Here is a 27,386-nt window from a genome sequence, read left to right as displayed (position 1 = left end):
TTTGTTGAAGCAAGTTTCATTTGTGCTCTCCAGATGGACGGCTCAAACGATAAGATATGTTATTCACGACATCCCCTTTTTTGCAAGTTGCAGATTTCAACGAATCAAACTGGAATCACTACCACAATACTAGCCTAGATTCCATACTAATATGCCTAAAATAATGATGAATAGGTAATCATAATAGAAAGGTATTCTTCTTTGTGCGTGTATAAAGAAATCTGATCTAATCTTCTATAAAATATATATGGAGACTATAGTAAGCTTCATGGTTTTGTTGGTGCTAAATATACAACTAAATATCCAATCTGTATGTGAAGTAGGTGACATATGCTGATAGTGTTATGGTAGTCATGCGCATATCAGCTATTGTCGCCTTTTGCATCTGAATAAATATACAAGTTCAGGATTGAGCAGAGTTTTTTGCTTCTGCCAATGACTCTAGGTAATTAATGTCTGTAGATTATGTTGCCGTTGGCATGTGTCCTACTTTGTGTCTCCCAAGTGATTAAGTACTTACCTTTGGATTTTATGGATGGCACCAAATCGGTTATTATTTTTCTGTGGGCTGTGATTTCTAATCCAAACTGAAACTTAGTTGACATTGCAAAATACATACCAGGTATTTTCCAACATCAAATTGCTTAGGTTAATTTTTGTACAAATATTATCCATATTGAAGCTACTAGAGAAGTCAATACTTATGTACAGATATATATTATTATATTACACAGGTACAATATAAAATGGTAAATATTTTCCTAACAAAAGAAGGGTTGAACCATGCCGACAAGTCAGCCACGTGGCACATGCTTAATGTCCATCATACAACTTTTTGGGCGTAATTTATGGTTTGTACATAGTAATAAAATAGTAAGGGTTACAATGGGCTTAGATTGGTAACTAAAATTGTTTTTGCAGGTATATAACACATAAAACTAATCTTCTTTAATTTGAATATGCACTAAACTTCTCGCTTGCTCGAATTTAGAAATGAAACTTGCTTTGTGCAGAAGTTAAAGCCTGGGTCAATGGAAAGTTACAAGTTGTCATGGTCATTGTGAAGTTTACAAATGCCACCGAAATATATTCTATGGATTATCGTGAAGTGTAACCAACCAATTATTTGTCCCCTAATATGTGGTCAATAGTGACCGGTATAATGTTCCCCACTTATGATTGTGTCTTGGGCTCTTGGTACAAACAATGACTAATCTAAGTTCATCCCTTTCTCATGTTTGGTGACAAGTTGCTTTTCAAAAGGTTATTATTCTGTGAATTTGTTCTTATTTAAGGAATCTGAATACTATTCCAATGATGTTTGCTTACCTATTTTTTGACCTGTTTGTTCCTCAGAGTGTACAAATTATGGCCGACCTTTGGCCTGGCTCCAGCGGTGGTTGAGGAGGGCCGGCGCAGGGAGGAAGGTCGGCGCGGGGCGGGTCGTGGATGGCGCAGGGGCGCGCTGCGGTGGCGGGGAGGGCCGCGGCGAGGGGGCGGCGCCGCGGCCTAGCTCGGTGGAGGGGCTGGCTGCGGTGGCGGGGAGGGCCGCGGGGCATGCCGCGGTGGCCCGGAGGGCCGCGGGGAGGGGCCGGCACCGCGGCCTGGAACGGTTTAGGGGAAGGCTGTGGTGGCCGGGAGGGGCGGGCTGCGGTGGCGGGGAGGGACGGGGGAGGGGCGGGCTGCGGTGGCGGGGAGGGGTGGGCTGGCGTTGGTGCTGGGCGGTGGTGGGGAGAGATGGGCCGGCGGCGATGCTGGGCGGCGTAGGGAATGCGGGGCTGGGCCGCGCGGGTGCGGTGGTGGGTGGGTGAGGTGGGGAGAGAGAGGGGTGTGGCCGGGCTGGGAGAGAAAGGGGAGAGAGAGGGGTGGGGCCGGGCTGGGGGTGAGAGGGGAGAGAGAGAGAGGGGTGGGGCCGGGCTGGGAGAGAGGGGAGGAGATAGTCCCACCTCTTTGCCATCAGCCAGTGGATAGCAATGGCCCACATCTTTGCCATCAGCCAACGGATGGCAAATCCCTACCTCTTTGCCATCAACCAGCAGATGGCAAAGAGGCGGGGCTAGTGGGCCGTTACAGCACCGTCATCCACTGGGCCCCACCCACTTCTTTGCCGTCGGCCAGCAGAAGGAAAAGATTCTTTGCCATCTGCTGGTAGACGGCAAAGAGGTGGGTTGATAGGCCGTTATAGCACCGGCGTCCACTGGACCCCACCCACCTCTTTACTGGCTGCCAGCGGACGGCAAAGATTCTTTGCCATCGGCTAGCAGATGGCAAAGAACTGGCTGATGGCAACCAGGTTCTTTACCGTCTGTTTTTTGTAAGCAGATGGCAAAGACGTTCTTTGCCATCCACTGGCAGACGGCAAAGAGCTGACTGATGGCAAATTCCCTGTTTCCAATAGTGATATGTGGCCACATGCATTTGGAAAATCAAGTGGGAGCATTACCTGACCATTAAATGTGTGTCTGTTAACTAATATCAGTATCATATCACAATTCACATTTGAAGAAGTAAGCTTTGGACTTATGATTAGTGTGTTGTTTAGCTTCAAGAGTGGACTGCTGCTAGTGCAACACAAAGCAGCTACACAGATCATAGTGTAGATATAACGGGAAAACCGTAAGCATCACAAGTAAAATCAGCAAAGTGGAACTTGCTAGAATATATGTGCTAGTATTGCCGGTACGGTTAGAAAGGCTTCGGATACCAGCTCTCTTCAACTAAAGGTGTGGTACTGTTAATATCAGTGTAACTCTCAAAGGCGACACAGTTCCCCGCATTTCCTTGCTAATCTTATAGGATTCAAATGGGCAGGCCACTACAATTCCTATTCCTATGTTTACAAAATCCTACCAATTAAAGAGGTCCGAAGAGTTCAAAGTGTCCATCACAACCGACCGTATAGACCTCTACGCTGCAAATGTCCATGCTCATCTTCACTAGAAGGAACATACCGTACTACTACCATACTCCCTCCATTCCAAAATATAAGTCTTTGTAGAGATTTCCACTATGGATCACATACAGATGTATACAGATACATTTTAGAGTGTAGATTCACTCATTTTGCTCCATATGTAGTCCATGGTGGAATCTATACAAAGACTTGTATTTAGGAACGGAGAGAGTACTTATTAAAGAAGAATGGAAGAGGAACATGCTAAAGAAGAGCAAGCAGATTTTGGATAATAAAATGTTCGTTGCGTGGTGGCCACACATGATGAACCAGAGCGCATTAAGAATGCAACTCCTTGCTGTCTCTCTATATGTGGTGCACGTGCTTTTCGAAAGTAAAGTAGGAACATTAGCTGACCAATTAAACGTTATCTGTTTTAGTAATATTAGCATCATATCAGATTCGTATTTGAGCAACAAGTTTGGAACTATGAGTGGCACGTTGTTTAGCTTGATGGATTCAGGAGCAGTGCTAAGCAGCTACGATGATGGTACTGAATATAAAGGCATGTCTGCATGCAAGTCGCGTGACTTTTGTCAGTGGGGTCAGTCGACCATTTCACGCGGTTGGATGAAGATCCTACGTCTCCTAACCCTTCTTCTTCCTCATCTCCGATTCTTCCCATACAGAACACCGCACGGGCCACCGGCCGAACCACCGGCCCCGACCCCCCCGCCCTCCCCTGAACCACCCCCACCGCCTGTGTTCTTCCGCCATCCCACCCCCACCCCCGCCCCCACCCGCGTCGAGTTTTCTTCGTTCGGCGAGGCCCCACCACCGCCCCCACAACCACCATCCCCACCAGAGCCCCTTCCTTCGCACCGGTGAACTCTGGCGAGCTCTCAAAAATCGACTGACCTAATTTTGAAATTTAGTCTACTATCATTTAACTAGTGTGGAATATAAAAGGGGAAAACCATAAGCATTGTGAGTATAGTGTTGAGCGTGCCATGGCGGATCTGAAGGTGCAAACCGGACAAAGGCAACTTCGCAACCAATGTTTGCTTTCAACTAACAAGTAAGTGATGGACAAGAAATCAGAGTAAAGCAGTGGCGATCTATTTTCTTGCTGCAATAAATAAGTTGAGCGGATATGAAAGAGTACCGCCTCTGGTGCGGCGCTATGTATACATCTGCTGAGAATTTGACGGTGTTGTGGTAGCGATGGCTATTGGCAGCGTGGAAGCAGATCTAGGAGGGTAGAGGGTGGGGCGGGGTGTAGTGGACGAGACGGGCGTAGGAGCAGCGCTGGCAAGGTGGACGATGTCGGGGATGAAGCGAGAGGCTGAGATGCAAGGATCCCAGTCCGAAGACGTGGATGAGAGAGGTCGATCTCTTGTAATGGACGACGGCGTCGGGGTATCAGCACCGGCATGGTGGAGGAGGACGGCAGTGGATGGGGTGGCGGACGGAGGAGGCTGGGGTGGAGAGGGTGTTTTGGCGCCCACGGAGTATGAATGGGGAAATGGAGGGAGAGAGGAAGGGGGAACCATGTCTTCAGGGCGCACTTGTCTCAAATGTGAGGAAATTTACAAACTTAGCCCCTGTTTAAAATTTCCTACATCACAGCTATATTAGTCGGTTGGGGATAGGACGGTAATCTCGCATACATCGAATATTTGCCAACGAGAGTTTGTTTTGGCGCCCACCATGTATGAATCGCGGAGGGAGTCGATTTCGGCCGAGGAGACACTTTGTTTTAGCGCCCACCGTGTATGAATCTGGGTGAGAGGCGGTTATGCACGTTTGAGTGAAATTACAAACCTACCCCTATCGAAACCTATAGAAATCGAGCCGATAGGCTTTGCGTGTCAGGGATAGGCAGTAATTTCCATCTCGTAGATTTTGGTTTTGGGTGGTTACTGTGAATTTCCCGCTTCGTTCGAATTTTTGCACAGCAAGAGTGCATGTTTACCGTGCGAACTCAATTCAAATACAATTTGTATTCTATTTTTGTTCGGGCAGGATCCATTTTCGATTGGAATAAAATTATATATACATCATTTTTTATATATACTTTCAGAAGCACAACACCCTTTATAGTACATAAATATGGTTTACAAATGGCATGATCTCAGATTCATAAGGCTGTATCCATCTTAGTTTGGATTTTCAAATATTTGAAACCACTTTATGTTGAAATCCAATTTATGCATTCCTCTCTAACTGTCTCCAATTAATGTGTGTTTCATGCGGTTTTTTTACTTCTCAAACATGTATAATGTGTTTCACACACGCAACATATAGTGTAATCCTGTTTAGACATTAAATGCATATAAACCATGCACTGTCTCTAATTAAAGAATCTATGGATCACTAATATTGATAAACTATATAACATTACATGTGTCCCCAAATTCAAATGAATATGCATGTTTGATACACCAATTTGCGTTATCGACGTCGCGATCTCTAGTATAAATTTTTGAATCCCCTTTAATCCATATATTCGTCTCATATAGCTATCACTCATGCTTATATAGGAGTATCTCTCTAGACCTATACGCGTTCATCATGTCTCAAGTATCTCTCGTGCTACCTATATGTCGACAATGATCTTTTATCTTCGTAACACACTGACAGTACTCTCTCCCTCGACCTTCATCACTATATCTCTCTCTAAGTATATCTCGCTCCCTGCTATGTGTCTCTAACTATGATTCTCCATCTGAAATCTCTTTCTCTCACACAAACACAAACTTTGTCTCCCGGGGTCTCATTTCTCTCTACTATTCCCCTTTGTGCCACTCATACACACCTTCTCACACAAAGATGTCTTTTGCTCCTTAGGTATTAGAAGCTACGACTCTTCCTCTTAAATATCTCTTTCTCACACACAAACACAAACTCTGTCTCCCAGGGTCTCATATCTCTCCACCATTCTCTTGTATGTCGCTCACACACACTCTCTCTCCCTAGAGATATCTTGTGTTCCCTCATATGTCTCTTTAGCTATCACTCTCGTTGTGAAATATCCTTCTCTCTCGCAGAGACAAAACTCCGTCTCTCGGGATCTCATTTCTTTGTGATATTTGTGAAGGAAATATGCCCTAGAGGCAATAATAAAGTATTATATATTTCCTTATATCATGGAAATGTTTATTATTCATGCTAGAATTGTATTAACCGGAAACGTAATACATGTGTGAATACATAGACAAACAGAGTGTCACTAGTATGCCTCTACTTGACTGGCTCGTTAATCAAAGATGGTTATGTTTCCTAGCCATAGACATGAGTTGTCATTTGATTAACGGGATCACCTCATTAGGAGAATGACGTGATTGACTTGACCCATTTCGTTAGCTTAGCACCCGATCGTTTAGTATGTTGCTATTGCTTTCTTCATGACTTATACATGTTCCTATGACTATGAGATTATGCAACTCCCGTTTACCGGAGGAACACTTTGTGTGCTACCAAACGTCACAACGTAACTAGGTGATTATAAAGGTGATCTACAGGTGTCTCCAAAGGTACTTGTTGGGTTGGCGTATTTCGAGATTAGGATTTGTCACTCCGATTGTCGGAGAGGTATCTCTGGGCCCACTCGGTAATGCACATCACTATAAGCCTTGCAAGCATTGTGACTAATGAGTTAGTTGCGGGATGATGTATTACGGAACGAGTAAAGAGACTTGCCGGTAACGAGATTGAACTAGGTATCGAGATACCGACGATCGAATCTCGGGCAAGTAACATACCGATGACAAAGGGAACAACGTATGTTGTTATGCGGTCTGACCGATAAAGATCTTCGTAGAATATGTGGGAGCCAATATGGGCATCCAGGTCCCGCTATTGGTTATTGACCAGAGAGGTGTCTCGGTCATGTCTACATAGTTCTCGAACCCAAAGGGTCCGCACGCTTAAAGTTACGATGACAGTTATATTATGAGTTTATATGTTTTGATGTACCGAAGGTTGTTCGGAGTCCCGGATGTGATCACGGACATGACGAGGAGTCTCGAAATGGTCGAGACGTAAAGATTGATATATTGGACGACTATATTCGGACACCGAAAGTGTTCCGGAGAAGTTTCGGATTAAACCGGAGTGCCGGAGGGTTACCGGAACCCCCCGGGGAAGTATTGGGCCTTGGTGGGCCTTGAGGGGAGAGAGAGGGCAGCAGCCATGAGGTGGCGCGCCCCCTCCCAAGGGGAGTCCTAGTTGGACTAGGAGAGGGGGGCGCAGCCCCCTTTCCCTCTCCCTCTCCCTCTCTTTCCTTCCCCCCTCTTTTCCTAGTAGGACTAGGAAAGGGGAGCCCTACTCCTACTAGGAGGAGGACTCCCCCTCTCTCCTTGGCGCGCCTAGGGCAGCCGGCCTCCCCCTTGCTCCTTTATATACGGGGGCAGGGGGGCACCTGAGACACACTTGATATACGATATTTTAGCCGTGTGCGGTGCCCCCCTCCACCAGATTACACCTCGATAATACCGTCGTGGAGCTTAGGCTATGCCCTGCGTCAGTGGAACATCATCATCATCATCACCACGCCGTCGTGCTGACGAAACTCTCCCTCAACACTCGGCTGGATCGGAGTTCGAGGGACGTCATCGAGCTGAACGTGTGTAGAACTTTGGAGGTGCCGTGCGTTCGGTACTTGATCGGTCGCATCGTGAAGGCGTACGACTACATCAACCGCGTTGTGATAACGCTTCCGCTGTCAGTCTACGAGGGTACGTGGACAACACTCTCCCCTCTCGTTGCTATGCATCACCATGATCTTGCGTGTGCGTAGGAAATTTTTTGAAATTACTACGTTCCCCAACAGTGGCATCCGAGCCTGGTTTTATGCGTTGATGCTATGCACGAGTAGAACACAAGTGAGTTGTGGGCGATATAAGTCATACTGCTTACCAGCATGTCATACTTTGGTTCAGCGGTATTGTGAGATGAAGCGGCCCGGACCGACATTACGCGTACGCTTACCCGAGACTGGTTTCACCGTTGCGAGCACTCGTTGCTTAAAGGTGACCAGCGGGTGTCTGTCTCTCTCACTTCAGTTGAACCGATTGTGGCTACGCCCGGTCCTTGTGAAGGTTAAAACAGCACCAACTTGACAAACTATCATTGTGGTTTTGATGCGTAGGTAAGAACGGTTCTTGCTAAGCCCGTAGCAGCCACGTAAAACTTGCAACAACAAAGTAGAGGACGTCTAACTTGTTTTTGCAGGGCATGTTGTGATGTGATATGGTCAAGACATGATGTGATATAATTTGTTGTATGAGATGATCATGTTTTGTAACCGAGTTATCGGCAACTGGCAGGAGCCATATGGTTGTCGCTTTATTGTATGAGATGCTATCACCATGTAATAGTTTTACTTTATCACTAAGCGGTAGCGATAGTCGTAAAAGCAATTATTTGGCGAGACGACAACGATACTACGATGGAGATCAAGGTGTCGCGCCGGTGACGATGGTGATCATGACGGTGCTTCGGAGATGGAGATCACGAGCACGGTGCTTCGGGGATGGAGATCACAAGCACAAGATGATGATGGCCATATCATATCACTTATATTGATTGCATGTGATGTTAATCCTTTATGCATCTTATCTTGCTTTGATTGACGGTAGCATTATAAGATGATCTCTCACTAAAATTTCAAGATAAAAGTGTTCTCCCTGAGTATGCACCGTTGCAAAAGTTCTTCGTGCTGAGACACCACGTGTTAATCGGGTGTGATAGGCTCTACGTTCAAATACAACGGGTGCAAAACAGTTGCACACGCGGAATACTCAGGTTAAACTTGACGAGCCTAGCATATACAGATATGGCCTCGGAACACAGAGACCGAAAGGTCGAGCGTGAATCATATAGTAGATATGATCAACATAGTGATGTTCACCATTGAAACTACTCCATCTCACGTGTTAATCGGACATGGTTTAGTTGCTTTGGATCACGTAATCACTTAGATGATTAGAGGGATGTCTATCTAAGTGGGAGTTCTTAAGTAATATGATTAATTGAACTTAAATTTATCATGAACTTAGTACCTGATAGTATCTTGCTTGTCTATGTTAATTGTAGATAAATGGCCCGTGCTGTTGTTCCGTTGAATTTTAATGCGTTCCTTGAGAAAGCTAAGTTGAAAGATGATGGTAGCAATTACACGGACTGGGTCCGTAACTTGAGGATTATCCTCATTGCTGCACAGAAGAATTACGTCCTGGAAGCACCGCTAGGTGCCAGGCCTCCTGCAAGAGCTACGCCAGAAGTTATGAACGTCTGGCAAAGCAAAGCTGATGACTACTCAATAGTTCAGTGTGCCATGCTTTACGGCTTAGAACCGGGACTTCAACGACGTTTTGAACGTCATGGAGCATATGAGATGTTCCAGGAGTTGAAGTTAATATTTCAAGCAAATGCCCGGATTGAGAGATATGAAGTCTCCAATAAGTTCTATAGCTGCAAGATGGAAGAGAATAGTTCTGTCAGTGAGCATATACTCAGAATGTCTGGGTATAATAATCACTTGGTTCAACTGGGAGTTGAACTTCCGGATGATTGCGTCATTGACAGAATTCTTCAATCACTGCCACCAAGCTACAAGAGCTTCGTGATGAACTATAACATGCAAGGGATGGATAAGACAATTCCCGAGCTCTTCGCAATGCTAAAGGCAGCGGAGGTAGAAATCAAAAAGGAGCATCAAGTGTTGATGGTCAGTAAAACCACTAGTTTCAAGAAAAAGGGCAAAGGGAAGAAGAAGGGGAACTTCAAGAAGAACAGTAAGCAAGTTGCTGTTCAGGAGAAGAAACCCAAGTCTGGACCTAAGCCTGAAACTGAGTGCTTCTACTGTAAGCAGACTGGTCACTGGAAGCGGAACTGCCCCAAGTATTTGGCGGAAAAGAAGGATGGCAAGGTTAACAAAGGTATATGTGATATACAAGTTATTGATGTGTACCTTACCAATGCTCGTAGTAGCACCTGGGTATTTGATACTGGTTCTGTTGCTAATATTTGCAACTCGAAACAGGGGCTACGGATTGAGCGAAGATTGGCTAAGGACGAGGTGACGATGCGCGTGGGAAATGGTTCCAAAGTCGATGTGATCGCCGTCGGCACGCTACCTCTACATCTACCTTCGGGATTAATATTAGACCTAAATAATTGTTATTTGGTGACAGCGTTGAGCATGAACATTATATCTGGATCTTGTTTAATGCGAGACGGTTATTCATTTAAATCAGAGAATAATGGTTGTTCTATTTATATGAATAATATCTTTTATGGTCATGCACCCTTGAAGAGTGGTCTATTTTTAATGAATCTCGATAGTAGTGATACACATATTCATAATGTTGAAGCCAAAAGATGCAGAGTTAATAATGACAGTGCAACTTATTTGTGGCACTGCCGTTTGGGTCATATCGGTGTAAAGCGCATGAAGAAACTCCATACTGATGGAATTTTGGAATCACTTGATTTTGAATCACTTGGTACTTGCGAACCGTGCCTTATGGGCAAGATGACCAAAACACCGTTCTCCGGTACTATGGAGAGAGCAACAGATTTGTTGGAAATCATACATACAGATGTATGTGGTCCGATGAATATTGAGGCTCGTGGCGGATATCGTTATTTTCTCACCTTCACAGATGATTTGAGCAGATATGGGTATATCTACTTAATGAAACATAAGTCTGAAACATTTGAAAAGTTCAAAGAATTTCAGAGTGAAGTTGAAAATCATCGTAACAAGAAAATTAAATTCCTACGATCTGATCGTGGAGGAGAATATTTGAGTTACGAGTTTGGTCTACATTTGAAACAATGCGGAATAGTTTCGCAACTCACGCCACCCGGAACACCACAGCGTAATGGTGTGTCCGAACGTCGTAATCGTACTTTATTAGATATGGTGCGATCTATGATGTCTCTTACTGATTTACCGCTATCGTTTTGGGGTTATGCTTTAGAGACGGCTGCATTCACTCTAAATAGGACACCATCGAAATCCGTTGAGACGACGCCTTATGAACTATGGTTTGGCAAGAAACCAAAGTTGTCGTATCTTAAAGTTTGGGGTTGCGATGCTTATGTGAAGAAACTTCAACCTGATAAGCTCGAACCCAAATCGGAGAAATGTGTCTTCATAGGATACCCAAAAGAGACTGCTGGGTATACCTTCTATCACAGATCCGAAGGCAAGATATTCGTTGCTAGGAATGGATCCTTTCTAGAGAAGGAGTTTCTCTCGAAAGATGTGAGTGGGAGGAAAGTAGAACTTGATGAGGTAACTGTACCTGCTCCCTTATTGGAAAGTAGATCATCGCAGAAATCAGTTTCTGCGACACCTACACCAAGTAGTGAGGAAGTTAATGATAATGATCATGAAACTTCAGATCAAGTTATTACTGAACTTCGTAGGTCAACTAGATCAAGAACCGCACCAGAGTGGTACGGTAATCCTGTTCTGGAGGTCATGTTACTAGACCATGGCGAACCTACGAACTATGAAGAAGCGATGGTGAGCCCAGATTCCGCAAAATGGCTTGAAGCCATGAAATCCGAGATGGGATCCATGTATGAGAACAAAGTATGGACTTTGGTTGACTTGCCCGATGGTCGGCAAGCCATTGAAAACAAATGGATCTTCAAGAAGAAGACTGACGCTGATGGTAATGTTACTGTCTATAAAGCTCGACTTGTTGCAAAAGGTTTTCGACAAGTTCAAGGGATTGACTACGATGAGACCTTCTCACCCGTAGCGATGCTTAAGTCTGTCCGAATCATGTTAGCAATTGCCGCATTTTATGATTATGAAATTTGGCAAATGGATGTCAAAACTGCGTTCCTGAATGGATTTCTGGAAGAAGAGTTGTATATGATGCAACCAGAAGGTTTTGTCGATCCAAAGGGAGCTAACAAAGTGTGCAAGCTCCAGCGATCCATTTATGGACTGGTGCAAGCCTCTCGGAGTTGGAATAAACGCTTTGATAGTGTGATCAAAGCATTTGGTTTTATACAGACTTTTGGAGAAGCCTGTATTTACAAGAAAGTGAGTGGGAGCTCGATAGCATTTCTGATATTATATGTGGATGACATATTACTGATTGGAAATGATACAGAATTTCTGGATAGCATAAAGGGATACTTGAATAAGAGTTTTTCAATGAAAGACCTCGGTGAAGCTGCATATATATTAGGCATTAAGATCTATAGAGATAGATCAAGACGCTTAATTGGACTTTCACAAAGCACATACCTTGACAAAGTTTTGAAGAAGTTCAAAATGGATCAAGCAAAGAAAGGGTTCTTGCCTGTACTACAAGGTGTGAGATTGAGTAAGACTCAATGCCCGACCACTGCAGAAGATAGAGAGAAGATGAAAGATGTTCCCTATGCTTCAGCCATAGGCTCTATCATGTATGCAATGCTGTGTACCAGACCTGATGTGTCCTTTGCTATAAGTTTAGCAGGGAGGTACCAAAGTAATCCAGGAGTGGATCACTGGACAGCGGTCAAGAACATCCTGAAATACCTGAAAAGGACTAAGGATATGTTTCTCGTTTATGGAGGTGACAAAGAGCTCATCGTAAGGGGTTACGTTGATGCAAGCTTTGACACTGATCCGGACGATTCGAAATCGCAAACCGGATACGTATTTACATTGAACGGTGGAGCTGTCAGTTGGTGCAGTTCCAAGCAAAGTGTCGTGGCGGGATCTACGTGTGAAGCGGAATACATAGCTGCTTCGGAAGCAGCGAATGAAGGAGTCTGGATGAAGGAGTTCATATCCGATCTAGGTGTCATACCTAGTACATCGGGACCAATGAAAATCTTTTGTGATAATACTGGTGCAATTGCCTTAGCAAAGGAATCCAGATTTCACAAGAGAACCAAGCACATCAGAAGACGCTTCAATTCCATCCGGGATTTAGTCCAGGTGGGAGACATAGAAGTTTGCAAGATACATACGGATCTGAATGTTGCAGACCCGTTGACTAAGCCTCTTCCACGAGCAAAACATGATCAGCACCAAGACTCCATGGGCGTAAGAATCATTACTATGTAATCTAGATTATTGACTCTAGTGCAAGTGGGAGACTGAAGGAAATATGCCCTAGAGGCAATAATAAAGTATTATATATTTCCTTATATCATGATAAATGTTTATTATTCATGCTAGAATTGTATTAACCGGAAACGTAATACATGTGTGAATACATAGACAAACAGAGTGTCACTAGTATGCCTCTACTTGACTAGCTCGTTAATCAAAGATGGTTATGTTTCCTAGCCATAGACATGAGTTGTCATTTGATTAATGGGATCACCTCATTAGGAGAATGACGTGATTGACTTGACCCATTTCGTTAGCTTAGCACCCGATCGTTTAGTATGTTGCTATTGCTTTCTTCATGACTTATACATGTTCCTATGACTATGAGATTATGCAACTCCCGTTTACCGGAGGAACACTTTGTGTGCTACCAAACGTCACAACGTAACTGGGTGATTATAAAGGTGCTCTACAGGTGTCTCCAAAGGTACTTGTTGGGTTGGCGTATTTCGAGATTAGGATTTGTCACTCCGATTGTCGGAGAGGTATCTCTGGGCCCACTCGGTAATGCACATCACTATAAGCCTTGCAAGCATTGTGACTAATGAGTTAGTTGCGGGATGATGTATTACGGAACGAGTAAAGAGACTTGCCGGTAACGAGATTGAACTAGGTATCGAGATACCGACGATCGAATCTCGGGCAAGTAACATACCGATGACAAAGGGAACAACGTATGTTGTTATGCGGTCTGACCGATAAAGATCTTCGTAGAATATGTGGGAGCCAATATGGGCATCCAGGTCCCGCTATTGGTTATTGACCAGAGAGGTGTCTCGGTCATGTCTACATAGTTCTCGAACCCAAAGGGTCCGCACGCTTAAAGTTACGATGACAGTTATATTATGAGTTTATATGTTTTGATGTACCGAAGGTTGTTCGGAGTCCCGGATGTGATCACGGACATGACGAGGAGTCTCGAAATGGTCGAGACGTAAAGATTGATATATTGGACGACTATATTCGGACACCGGAAGTGTTCCGGAGAAGTTTCGGATTAAACCGGAGTGCCGGAGGGTTACCGGAACCCCCCGGGGAAGTATTGGGCCTTGGTGGGCCTTGAGGGGAGAGAGAGGGCAGCAGCCATGAGGTGGCGCGCCCCCTCCCAAGGGGAGTCCTAGTTGGACTAGGAGAGGGGGGCGCAGCCCCCTTTCCCTCTCCCTCTCCCTCTCTTTCCTTCCCCCCTCTTTTCCTAGTAGGACTAGGAAAGGGGAGTCCTACTCCTACTAGGAGGAGGACTCCCCCTCTCTCCTTGGCGCGCCTAGGGCAGCCGGCCTCCCCCTTGCTCCTTTATATACGGGGGCAGGGGGCACCTGAGAACACACTTGATATACGATATTTTAGCCGTGTGCGGTGCCCCCCTCCACCAGATTACACCTCGATAATACCGTCGCGGAGCTTAGGCTAAGCCCTGCGTCGGTAGAACATCATCATCGTCACCACGGCGTCGTGCTGACAAAACTCTCCCTCAACACTCGGCTGGATCGGAGTTCAAGGGACGTCATTGAGCTGAACGTGTGTAGAACTTCGGAGGTGCCGTGCGTTCGGTACTTGATCGGTCGGATCGTGAAGACGTACGACTACATCAACCGCGTTGTGATAACGCTTCCGCTCTCGGTCTACGAGGGTACGTGGACAACACTCTCCCCTCTTGTTGCTATGCATCACCATGATCTTGCGTGTGCGTAGGAATTTTTTTTGAAATTACTACGTTCCCCAACAATTTGTTTGTATGTGACTCACATGCACCCTGTCTCTATCACACTAGTACGCGTCGGTGCTATACAAACGGTTTTAACCCCTTTTCGCGACGGCATTTGGAACCATCGCCTAGTGAGTGACGGCGATAGGGGGGTCCTTCCGACACGACCCAGAAACCGTCGGGGATAGGGACCCTACAGTACTCCTACTCGTTTCTGCTCGCATTGCCATCGCAGTCGGTATTGTGTGGTGCTACGTTTTTTATGCGCGGCCCATCACAAACGGTTCACTATTATATAACGTGTATGATGCGCGGCCCATCACAAACGGTTCACTATTAAGAAGATTAGCTAATCTTCATTGGAGTGTAAGACATGATTACGAAACGTCGGACCATCGTAACAGCGTTGTACACGACAACTATCGCACACGCTATTATGTGGTGCAACGTTTATGATGCATACTTCATCAGAAACAGGTCATGGTTGCGAGTTGTGTACGATAAGGCAACTAACACAAATGTTTAGTTTGCCCACATCGTTTGTGATATTGTCTGACATCGCACACGCTTTGCAAATGGCAACTGTGTGCATGCGTGCACACGTTTCCTCTCTATGAACCGTCTCAGGTTATGGTGTATATCGCAAACGTTTGTGTTTTACCAACCGTGTGTGCCGTAACGACCCGGATGTCGTGATTTCGCCGTACTTTAATTACTGCTATTTCAAATTGTACCAGATTTGAATTTGAATTTGAATGTATGCTACAGGTTTATTCATATCCATCAGGTTCAAACAACCAATTTATTATTCGATTCATAGGTACATATGTTTAAGGATTACATAAGAACCAAATAAAGAATGATGAACCACCGTTGTATACTTCTACTATTAAAGACGGTAAAGAAAGAGAAGAAATACATTCTGGTTGCTGAACAAGGTGAAGCAGAATGCCCATATTGTGCCCTCCTCCATGCAGAAGGCACGCACGACTCTAGTCCAACCCCTTGTGATGGCCGACCGCCCATCCTTCACGGTCTTCATGAAAACATCTAGATAATCATCGTGTTCTGGTAGAAATAATTTAACCTTTGCATGCCTACCAATCATGTAGTTTGAGAGGTAATCTTGAGTAAACTACTTTGGCAACCACTACAAAGGAAAAATATTCACACATTGTCGTCTTATACAACTCATTATGGGCAGTAAAAAGAAGGCTGCAGAGTTCTTACTTACCATCCCGCAGTTCGCTGTTGTCTTGGATAAAGTGTAAACAAATAGTTTAATTGCCATCTTTGGACCCATTTTACTAACAATCTTTATCAGCTTCCTCACTTGATGCTGGTTCATCGATATCTCATTGCCCCATACGCAGAAAGGGTCGAATCGCGGATCTTTACCAATGACATATGTACCTAAAAGCACCAAGTTAATATTAGAATCTAAACAGGAATTGCACAATGATGTATTACAACACTCTTTTATAATATCTTATAAAATCCAATATACTCACATATTAGATGAGTTAACATCTCATATTATGGGCCAGAAGGAGTTTAGTGCATTCTTACAAATTATCGGCTGATTAACTGCTGCTGTATCCATGGGTTACAGTTAGTTTGAGCTAGTTCGGGCTCAAATAGCCCTAAAGTATATCTAAACATGAGGGCTAGTTTGAGCTAGTTGCATCTACAACCCACCCCAAAAAACTGTCCAACCCAAGAGGTGCTAATTGGAGCTAGTTCTCCTAGTGCATTTATTGACAATCTAACCCTGCCATCCAAACAACTCTTTGGATGGAGTTAGTTCAGGGTTAGTGATGAGCTAAAAACTAACTCTAACCTCTAGCTAAGTTGAGTATCCAAACAGGGATGTGTTGTAGTTGTTGTTGCCGCTGCTGCTCTTCTACGTATATCTAGACATCATCAGAACATTAATGTAACACTTTTCCTTGTTGCTATGTAGCCTAGGATTTCATATTTAGACATTAAGTATAGTGAATGCTGCTATGTAGCCTCAGATATATTACATATGGCAGTATTTAACCTAACGATAAATGAGTTGCAGATATATTCAGTTAAAAGTCCAATTCGCTAATTAGTGCCTTATCAGCTCCCAGCCTATATGGTACCAGCTACCGATATCCTGAACAGTGAGCATATATAAGCCATGGGATGAAACTAACCTCGATGGAAAACAGCACTCATTCCCAAAATTGTCCTGTGTAGGTACATCGAGAAGCATGTTAAGCACAACAGGCTAAAAATCAACCAAAATTATCCATGGCAGACAGAATAATCTCCAAAACATAGCTTCAGTCTGCAGGTTTAACCACGCTAGTAAAGCAAAACAAGTGGAAAGGTGTAATAACTGCAACAGGCCTAATCTTTAACAACAAGCAAACATAGTAATTCAAACTGTATTGTGCCGGTCTAAGTACACTGGTTATTGTTAAATAAAAATGGAAAGGCGTGTTAACTACAAGATGCAGCAACCAAATGTAGTCATTCATAGTGGTATTGTTGAAACTGGTAGTGATGAAATTGAACTGCACAGTTCATACTTGCACATATAGAACATCATGTTGTGAATAACTGGAATAAACAAGGCATACTACGAACAACCAAAGATAGCATTTGAAATTGGACATATGCTAACTACAAACAACCAAACAATCAAAAAACTTTAAAAGAGCATATGCTATCTATAACAGGCTTAACAACAAGCAAATATATGCATTCCTATCGGTATGTTTAAAACTAGATTGATGAAATGTACTGCACAGTAAATAATTGCACATATAGAGCATCACATTGTGAGCAACTGAAATAAACAAGGCATACTGCAAACAACTAGATATAGCAATTAAAACCGGACATATTCTCACTACACTACAAAAGGGACTCGACAAAACAAATCATGGGTTTCCCCCTGTGAAGAGGCACGGCAAAACAAATCATGGGTTTCCTCACTTGTCACAGATGGGCTCATTCCCGTGGGAAGAGCACGAACCCTGGATGCGCTCCATGTTGTCGCAGATGGGCTCCTTCCCCTTGGAAGAGCACGGCTGTAGGGTGCCCTCCCTGATGTCACAGACGGGCGCTTTCCCCATGAAGAGCAGATGGGCTCTTTCCCCTTGGAAGAGCCGGAGAGGGTGCCCTCCTCATGGTCGCCATCGATGACGTCTGACTTGGAAGCTGTGGATCCCAAGCCAGCGTCAAAGAAGGTGTCCTTCAGAAATGACAAACATGGCTCGATGCCGATGTAGGATGGAAAATTGTTGAAAGCGAGCCAGAAGAGATCGACGATGGTTGAACCCGAGGGGTTGGGGTGGGCCACTTAACCTGTGACATAGCCCGCCTCAGGCCGTCGTTGTCGATGACCTCGATGTTGTAGCCGACGGCCGAGACATGCCCGCATACTCTAGCCCGCTGCTTGAGTACCTGCCGCCAGTAATGGTCGTCAGCTTCCTCGGCGACGTCGGGGGAAGAGACTGCGATACACCTCTTTTGGGCCAGTCGCTCCTCGAGCTCCAGTGGAACCATAGCCGGGTTTAGGCTGCGACGCTCTGGAGTGGGGGATGGGGATAGGGATCTGTGGGAAAGGGGGCGTTTGGCAGGCGTCATCTAAGAAACTCAGGGCGGCTTGGGTATGGAGATCGGTTGGTAAGCTGCACGGGCAAACCGGCAGATGTTAACACGGGAGGCCTTGCGGCGGCGGCAACAGGGAAGTTGCTAGGGTTTCGAGCGAGGGAGGGGGTGTGTGTGTGCGCACGCCCTAGGAGGTTTTGGTGTGTGTGTGTGTGTGTGGAGGGGGGCGGGGGTTCTTTTAGGAAATGATGCGGGTACTGAAAATTTTACTACGCGGGAGTGAAATGCCGGGGCTATTGATAATTTTGATGTTGGTGCATCGCATACAGTCCGGAGATAACAACCGTGTGTTATGAAACAGAAAACCCTCGAGCCGGGCAGATATTTTCGAGGGATGCAGGCGGGATTGGGAACAAGAAACATTGCACACGGTCCAGAGATAACAACTGTGTGTTATGAAACAGAAAAACCCTCGAGGCGGGCATGTATTTTCTAGGGATGCAGGTGGGATTGGGAATGAGAAACATCCCACACGGTTGAAACAGAATAACCATGTGTTATCAAACAGAAAAAGCTACAGGCGGGTAGATATTTTTGAGAGGGGGAGCCTCGTGGAGCCCAATGTACTGTGCGGATCTGTGCGTGACAGGGGCACCGGCATGGCACACGGTTAGTTTAGTGAAACCATGTCTGTTACGTCATCCGACTTGTCTAATGTTCATAAATTTGGCGAAAAATGACGCGGGAGAGGGTCAGAACACAAACACACTTGCATGTGGACCAAATTTATGTATGAAAAGGGTGGTTTAATTTTCAAATACCAAATGCAACTTCGTTGTAGCACCTATCTCGCAAAGCGCACGGCATTGCTTGCCCCCCTCGTGTCGGCACGAAGGGGATCCTAATCTATGAATGCATGCCCCTCCCCCCGAACCGAGGTTCACCTAGCGAAGTGTGAAGTAGCTAGCAGCCACCCTCCCTCGTTTCGGCACGAAGGGAATCCTAAGCTATGAATGCCTGCCACCCCCCCAACCGAGGTTCACCTAGCAAAGTGCGAAGTAGCTAGCAGCCCCCCTCCCCAACCGAGGTTCACCTAGCAAAGTGCGAAGTAGCTAGCAGCCCCCCTCCCTCGTGTCGGCACGAAGGGAATCCTAAGCTATGAATGCATTGCCCCCCAACCGAGGTTCACCTACCAAAGTGCGAAGTAGCTAGCATCCCCCTCCTTCGTGTCAGCACGAAGGGAATCCTAAGCTATGAATGCATGCTCCCAACCGAGGTTCACCTACCAAAGTGTGAAGTAGCTAGCAGCCCCCCTCCCTCGTGTCGGCACGAAGGGAATCCTAAGCTATGAATGCATGCCCACCCAACCGAGGTTCACCTAGCAAAGTGCGAAGTAGCAGCTAGTAGCACCCCCCTCGTGTCACCACAAAGGGAATCCTAAGCTATGAATGCATGCCCCCCCAACCTAGGTACACCTAGCAAAGTGCGAAGTTGCACCCCCCCCACACACACACTTTTAGTCGGCAAGCCAGAGAGGCATCTCTCACCAATATGGATCATAAAACGGACCACCAATAATCCACCTTGGTCATACAACCTCTCTCTTGTTGTTGGTCAAAGTGAAGGCCGTCCATGCGACCCCGAAGATGGGCTAGCTCGCCGATAATCATGCAAGTAGCAAGTCCTCGAAGACAACCACTTCATGCGTGTGGCCCAAACATATGTATGGAGAGGTGTGTTTTTGAGTAACAATGGAACAACTTTGATGTGGCACCATGATTTCGAACTAGAAATCCCCACACTGAGTGAGGGTTAGGTTGACGATGCATATGTATGTTAAACCACACTTCAGGCCAACGACGGGGATTCATGCATGCATGCATGCATAGTATATGCGCTCAAACTTAATTAGGTCTGAATCTCACCATGACCTATACTACGATAACACGAACAAAATGAAGAATCTGCCATGGTAACCTATCTTGTTGTCGGTCAAGGTGATCATGGATGTCCACGCAGGCCCATGAATATATAGGTTTGTCATTGATAACCACGCGAGGGAGTGTACCGTTCGAAGTCAAACACTACATGCATATGTGATGCGTGCATGCATGATTGAATACCGTTTCACAACATTGATGTGGCGCATGCGTAAAAAATCCTACACCAGCTCCCCACAGAGAGCGAGATCGGTTCATGACGTGTCGTTGTAATAGCCACTTCGACTCGATGGGTGGGATTCATGCGTACACATGCATGTGTGTGTGCTCAAACTGTATCATGCGTGTCATCCCAGAGCATGACCTATCTGTATATATATATATACCGTATTACAACAAAAAAATTAATCCCCTGCTATGTCAAATTAACCTCTCTTGTGTTGTCAGGCAAAAAGTAGTGCTGGACCAAGCAGGCCCATAGATGGAAAGCATTGATATCACTGATAACCGCTTAAGTGGGTGCGAGAGGACAACCACCACCGCTTTGCATGTGGGCCAAACATATATATGTTGAATACCAAAAATGCACAACCTTGATGTGCCACATGCCTCAAAAACCGTAAACCATGCACCCACACAGAGCGAGGTTCATGAAGCATACTACATATGATAGTACCCTTCCCCCTCTTCACCGCATACTATATGCTCTAGCTGTAATATGTACAACCCAAAAGAATCATCATCGATGGTGAAATTAGTTAACCTCTCCCGATGTAGGTCAAAGTGATGCATGCATATGCATCGATGATGGCCTCGTGGGCCCACAGATGGAAGCGTCACACGTGTGTGTCCTAGCTAGGATAACCACCGCGTTCATGCATGTGGCCCAAAGAGGTGTTGTGTGATGTTTGAATAGCCAATTTCACCATTTTTATGTGGCACGTGCCTCAGAAACCAAAAAGTCCCGACACTGAGTGAGGTGTACTTGTTCACGGACGCGTACGTATAGTATATACGCTAGTCCCCTCCCACCTCTTCGACGCGTACTATATACCACCATAACACAAACAAAAAGATTCTACCTTGCTGGTCAAATTAACCTCACTGCCGGGTGTTCATCAAAGGGACGGACGACGACCTCGCGGGCCCACAGAAAGTGTCACACGCGACTATCGAGTGTCGTGTAGGACAACCATCGACTGCATGTGGCCAAAACATGTATGTATGGAAGTGTTGTGTAATGTTTTAAATAACGAACTCACGACTTTGATGTGGCACCGGCCTGCCTAAAAAAACGGCCAACCCACACGGTGGCTCACAACTCGTAGTGTACTAAGAGCCACCCGTCACCCCCGGACGCACACACCCACACAAACACCGCGAATCCACCGCAACTATTGTGCATGTTAAATTAATTATCCCGCGGTGAACATATGTTACCAAAGGAGGGACGTTTTAATTTCAAAAAAATCACAGAGATCATTAAGACGTTTTAGTACATTAATTGATAGATTTTCTATGGGTATAATGTGCAAAAATCAAATTTGAGCTACATGCACACGTGACAGTGCGCCTAAATGGATTGCAAAAACACATGTGTATCACTGGGTGCATGTTTACTAATCCTGCAACAAATTTCAAACATTGGGAATCTTGATTTTTAAATTATAGTACATCCAAAACTTATTTGAAGTTCATGAAACTTATCGTGTTGTCATATGGACACCAATACAAAGTGGCATTGTACTTTTTTTGTCAAATTTGAGACCAGTTTTGATGTAATCTAATTACAAATGGGAGATTATTAATAATTGGGAACCAATATCCACAACGGATTATTTATTCGAACCGTGAGCATTAGACCAACAATGGATACGTGCCATGCTTCGGTTAAGCAATAAAGCGGCATCATTAATCATCCAAATAGAAATACAATATACGTGCCGTCGCGTGACTTGTGTGCCGTGTGAGCAGGCGTGAGTTGACGGGATGAATGCGAGCAGCCCGCCGTGCAGGCAGACCAGGAGGCGTGTGTGCAGGTGTGTGTATTGAAGGAGGCGTGCTCGCTGCGTAATGTCATTGGGAGGCGCGCGAGCAGCTGTGTGAAACTTTGGTAGGTACGCAGCAGTCCGGTGCGCAGGCTCACCGGGAGGCGAGCCATCGGTTTGACAGCCACCCTCCTCTCTCCCACAACTCCCACTACTCCATATTAATGGTGCACCCGAGCGGCCGCAGCCCCCATCCTCGCCACAGACACAATCCTCTCTCTCCGCTTGCATCCTCGACGCCGCTGTCAGTCCTCAAAGCCGTCAGTGTATGAGGATGCCGCCGAAGCGCCCCATCGGAGGGAGTGGCGACGCTGGGGCTGCTAAAGCACCGGACCACGGCGTGGAGATGGAGACAGAGGTTGCCGTCACCGCCGCCGAGTTATCACTGCACCGTGACGTCGTCGACGGCGTCGAGCTTCCACAGTCGGAGGCGGAGTTCCACACCGACTCTGCTGACACCCCGACGACGACTTCGACGACGACTCCGGCGATGACTCCGACGACGACGGACATCTGGTTAGTCATCTATACCCATTTATGTGTCAAATAGATCATAGGGTTTCTCTGCTTACTACTGCCCCCCTCTTTTTGGAATAGAAATCCTATGGTTATGTTTCTCCCAATCCATGAAATCTGAGTAAGTTTTGTTAGATCTGTGTAGTGTATTGATTGTTTGAATGGTAAAAGTGATTAGTGATTAGTTGTTTCATCTGTGCAAATGATTTCTGCTAGTAATCCGACTAGGGTTAGTGTTCATGCTAATAATTCCTAGCCAGGACTTGACAATTGATTTTGAATGACCTACATATGTTTGTGCCATTATTTTCTTCAAGATTGGTCTGTACATAGACGACTGTGCTTAAAAATCGAACCATAATCTCTGTATATGTATAAATAAATAGCCATAAATTCCTAATCCTACTTCACGGCATGTAATCTTTGATTTGATGCCAAATTTGTTTTACTATTTGTATAGGTGATGTCTGACGATGTGGACAGTGAGGATGAAGATGTCCAGAGGAGGTACAAGAGGAAAATCCCGAGGGAGCTTTATGCAGGAATGAACAACAGGCGTATTTGGACCTGGAACGGCGGCTATCGATGCCCATTTTGGAACCACAAGCTTCATGTCGCGTATCTAAGTGTTCTGGCGCATGCAAGAGGACGGGCAATTGGATCCTTCAAGCAAAAGTATTCTCGCAGGGTGGCGCACGGCGCGTACGCCGAGTACCTAGAGAAGCTTCAGGATCATGTCGGCATGTGAGATGAGATGTGGGATCGAACTATGTACGCTTGAGTATGCTTAATGACGGTTGAACTATGTACTTATGGTTGAACTATGCTTGTGTACGTGTACGCTTATTATCTATGTCTGAGTATGTTTAATCTATGTTTACTTATGTCTAACCGTGGGATATGGATGCAATCAGTTCGGTTGATGGAGTCTACCTCCGTCCTGGTTTATTGGTCTCCTTTTGTAATTTGTGTTAAATTTTGACCAAAGGTTTAACTGAAAAATGTTAGTGCAGGTCAGTAAACATTATATCGTTGGATGGGTATTTGAGCATACTGTTCAATGATATAATTTTTGGCGACATGCATAACCATTTCTTAGTTAAATATTTGGTCAAAATTAGAAAGGGGCCAATAAACCAGGATGGAGGTAGTACGTCAATCACACACGGTTCCCAAAATTGGAACCATGTACAATGACTTTCATTTTGCGTGTTGCGTCAATCACACACGGTTGTCTCTAGCAAACCGTCGCTGCCAAAATTCTTTTTTGGACAGAAAACCCTCACCACCAAATTCAAAAAAGAAAAAAGAAAACCCTCACCATCCTGATGTCACAAAAACCCTCTCCCCGCCCGCCACCCCCCTCCGGTCCCAATTCACACCTGCAGAAGTTCCTCCGCGTCTATGCATGGCACCGCCTATCGCAGTGGTAAACACTTAGCTCGACGCCTACCGCCACCGCCAGGCTGCCAGCAAAGCCCACTTCATTTCGCCACTTCCGCTTGCCGCCGCCTATCGCCATCGACTTTCTCGACGCTGCTCGCGGTCGACCTAGCTCCGCTCGGTTGGGGAATCTGCTGTACTGAGGGTTCTTTCTCATGGAAAAATAGGTAACTAATTTAATGAGATATTATTTCATCTCTTATCCCAGTTCATCTGCCTCCTTTAATCACCTGGCCGAAATCGCTGTGAATTCATTTTTATTCGAGCTGATTTGAGGGTTTCTTCCGTTCATAGAGTGTATAGTGCACGGACACATCAGGACCTTGCGGCCGTCGCCAGACATTCCATCTCACCGTACCAGATGACTTGAGGATCCGCCCGGTATGTTCAATCTCACCCTAAATCGGCTGGCATGGCCTACTTTCCTGAACATATTCTAAATATTACTACATTTGGATAAATGTGCCACCTGCACCATATACGTCAAAGGGGATTTCCCCCTCTTCTTTCTATATTAGGCAAATTAATGATGTATTGTTCTTTCGATTACTCTCATATTTCCATGACATCATGTTTAACCTATCTGTTTAATTAGAAATCTTTGTCCATCGATTTCAACTGCTGTATAGTTCTTTCAATTTGGGACCATATTTGCATCTTACCATATTTTCTTTAACAATCCTACCATTTTTTTGCAGCGCGTCCCATGCTATGCAACAGAATCTGCAGTGCACAATCTTTCCCTTTACATAAATCAAGACTGCAGGGATGTCATACTGCACACAAACCATGGATTTACAATCGTTGCTACTGTAAGACTTGATGAACGTGGTGACCCCTATTTTGGCATTGGCTTTTGGAGAGAAATTGCTAAGTTTTATGAACTGCAAGTTGGCACTGGGATTGCACTGCACATAAAAGGGCCTGGTCATGTGATATATGGTAACTTCCCCGACGATATCATCCATCCAGACTTCGTTTGAAGTAAGTTTTCTTTGCAACTATCTGCATGTTGACTTACCCAGCAATATCAAATCAATTGTGTAGTATTTAAGCAACCAACTGTTATTCCCTTTTCTTACTATACTACGAAGGTGGAGAACAGGGCTGCCAACAAGCAGAGGCGGGGCGAGCTAGAACCGCAAGCGAGTCCAGCGGACCTAGACTTCATCAGCAGCCTCCCCGATGATATGTTGACAGTCATCATCTCCCTCCTGCCAATCAAATATGAGGCGCGGAAAACCGCCCTTTCCCGGCGGTGGCGCCCCCTATGGAAGTCCAGCCCTCTCCACCTCATCGACACCCACGAGCTCTGCCATGGCTATCGCAAAAGCTTGTACGCGTTCTCCAAGATCCTCGGACGTCACCTTGGCCCAACCAGAGGCCTTAGAATGGGCAAGTTCCGTTCCAACGGCAAGGACCCAGCCAGGCTTGATGACTGGTTCCGATCCCCCGCCCTAGATCAGCTTGAGGAGCTCATTTTTTATGATGGGCAGTTGCGGTCGCTGCCAACGTCCGCACTCCGCCGCGCGCCCACGCTGCGCGTCGCCAAGTTCAGGAACTGCCATCCTCCCTTAATGACGTGCCTGCTCTTATTATACCATGACTGAATCACCTCGAGCTCGTCGCCGTCTGCCTCTCAAACGGTGACATGGAGCGCCTGCTCCGTGGTTGTACTGGACTCGAGTACCTTCATCTTCAGGCGATGAATGGCTTGAGTACCTTCCACATCACCTCCATGACTCTTTGATGAGGACATTGTCGGTGTCAAAATTGGTGGATCTCGGGTAGGGGGTCCCGAACTGTTCGTCTAAGGCGGATGGTAACAGGAGGCGGGGGACACGATGTTTACCCAGGTTTGGGCCCTCTCGATGGAGGTAATACCCTACTTCCTGCTTGATTGATCTTGATGATATGAGTATTACAAGAGTTGATCTACCACGAGATCGTAGGGGCTAAACCCTAGAAGCTAGCCTATGGTATGATTGTTCTTGTCCTACGGACTAAACCCTCCAGTTTATATAGACACCGGAGGGGGCTAGGGTTACAGAGAGTCGGTTACAAGGGAGGAGATGTACATATCCGTATTGCCAAGCTTGCCTTCCACGCCAAGGAGAGTCCCATCCGGACACGGGACGAAGTCTTCAATCTTGTATCTTCATAGTCCAATAGTCCGGCCAAAGCATATAGTCCGGTTGTCCGAGGACCCCCTAATCCAGGACTCCCTCAGTAGCCCCCGAACCAGGCTTCTATGATGATGAGTCCGGCGCGCAGATTGTCTTTGGCATTGCAAGGCGGGTTCTTCTCCAAATTCTGAGTACCTGTTGAGTAGTGTTCGGCTTCCCATAAACGTTGCACTCCTCAGCTTCCATGCCTAATAACGGCTATCTTCCACGTGTCGAGCGAATGCGAGAAGCCAGGGCATTTTTATATTTGCCACCCTAGCCCTGTGAGTAAACCGTCTATTAAAGAGACGGGGATTCTTAGATCCATATCACACCATCCTCCCACAGCGAGTATCCATCGGAGCGCGCCTGGCAAAATCCATTCCATCATGGCCGGCCAGCGCAGCTCCTCCTCTCGCTCCCGTAGCCCTAAGCACGGCGATTGGAAGAGGTGTTTCGTCCCTCACAGCCAATTAGTAGAGTTATAGACCCAGGTATTTCTCCCTCTAGCGTATATGGTTCCCGTTCGAGCCGGGCTCGCCACCTATAATGGCGGGGAGCAAGCGGAGAGGTCCCCAAACCCATCCAAGGGGGAGCGGGTATGCCTTGTCCCTTATTTACTAAGGGGACTCGGATTCCCAATCCATCCGTTCCTCCACTGGCTCCTGGAGTTCTACGGCCTCCAGTTGCATAACTTTACCCCCGCTTCCATATTACACATCGCTGGCTACGTTGCCCTTTGCGAGCTGTTTCTGGGCTGCGAAGCTCATTTCGAGCTATGGAAGAGGCTATTCTGCCTCGTGCCCCGTACACAGAAGGGGTCAATATATCAAGTGGGCAGAGCCGAAATATGGCGCATCGCCGGGACCGGATACCTGTCCGTTACCCCGAAGAAGACGTCCGAAGACTGGCCTTCGGAGTGGTTTTATATGGAGGACGTTCCCCTTCTAGAT

The sequence above is a fragment of the Triticum aestivum genome, chromosome 6D (assembly GCF_018294505.1).
Source record: "Triticum aestivum cultivar Chinese Spring chromosome 6D, IWGSC CS RefSeq v2.1, whole genome shotgun sequence".
In the NCBI taxonomy this organism is placed as follows: domain Eukaryota; kingdom Viridiplantae; phylum Streptophyta; class Magnoliopsida; order Poales; family Poaceae; genus Triticum; species Triticum aestivum.
The sequence above is the reverse complement of the archived record's forward strand: the minus strand, read 5'-3'. Positions refer to the sequence as shown.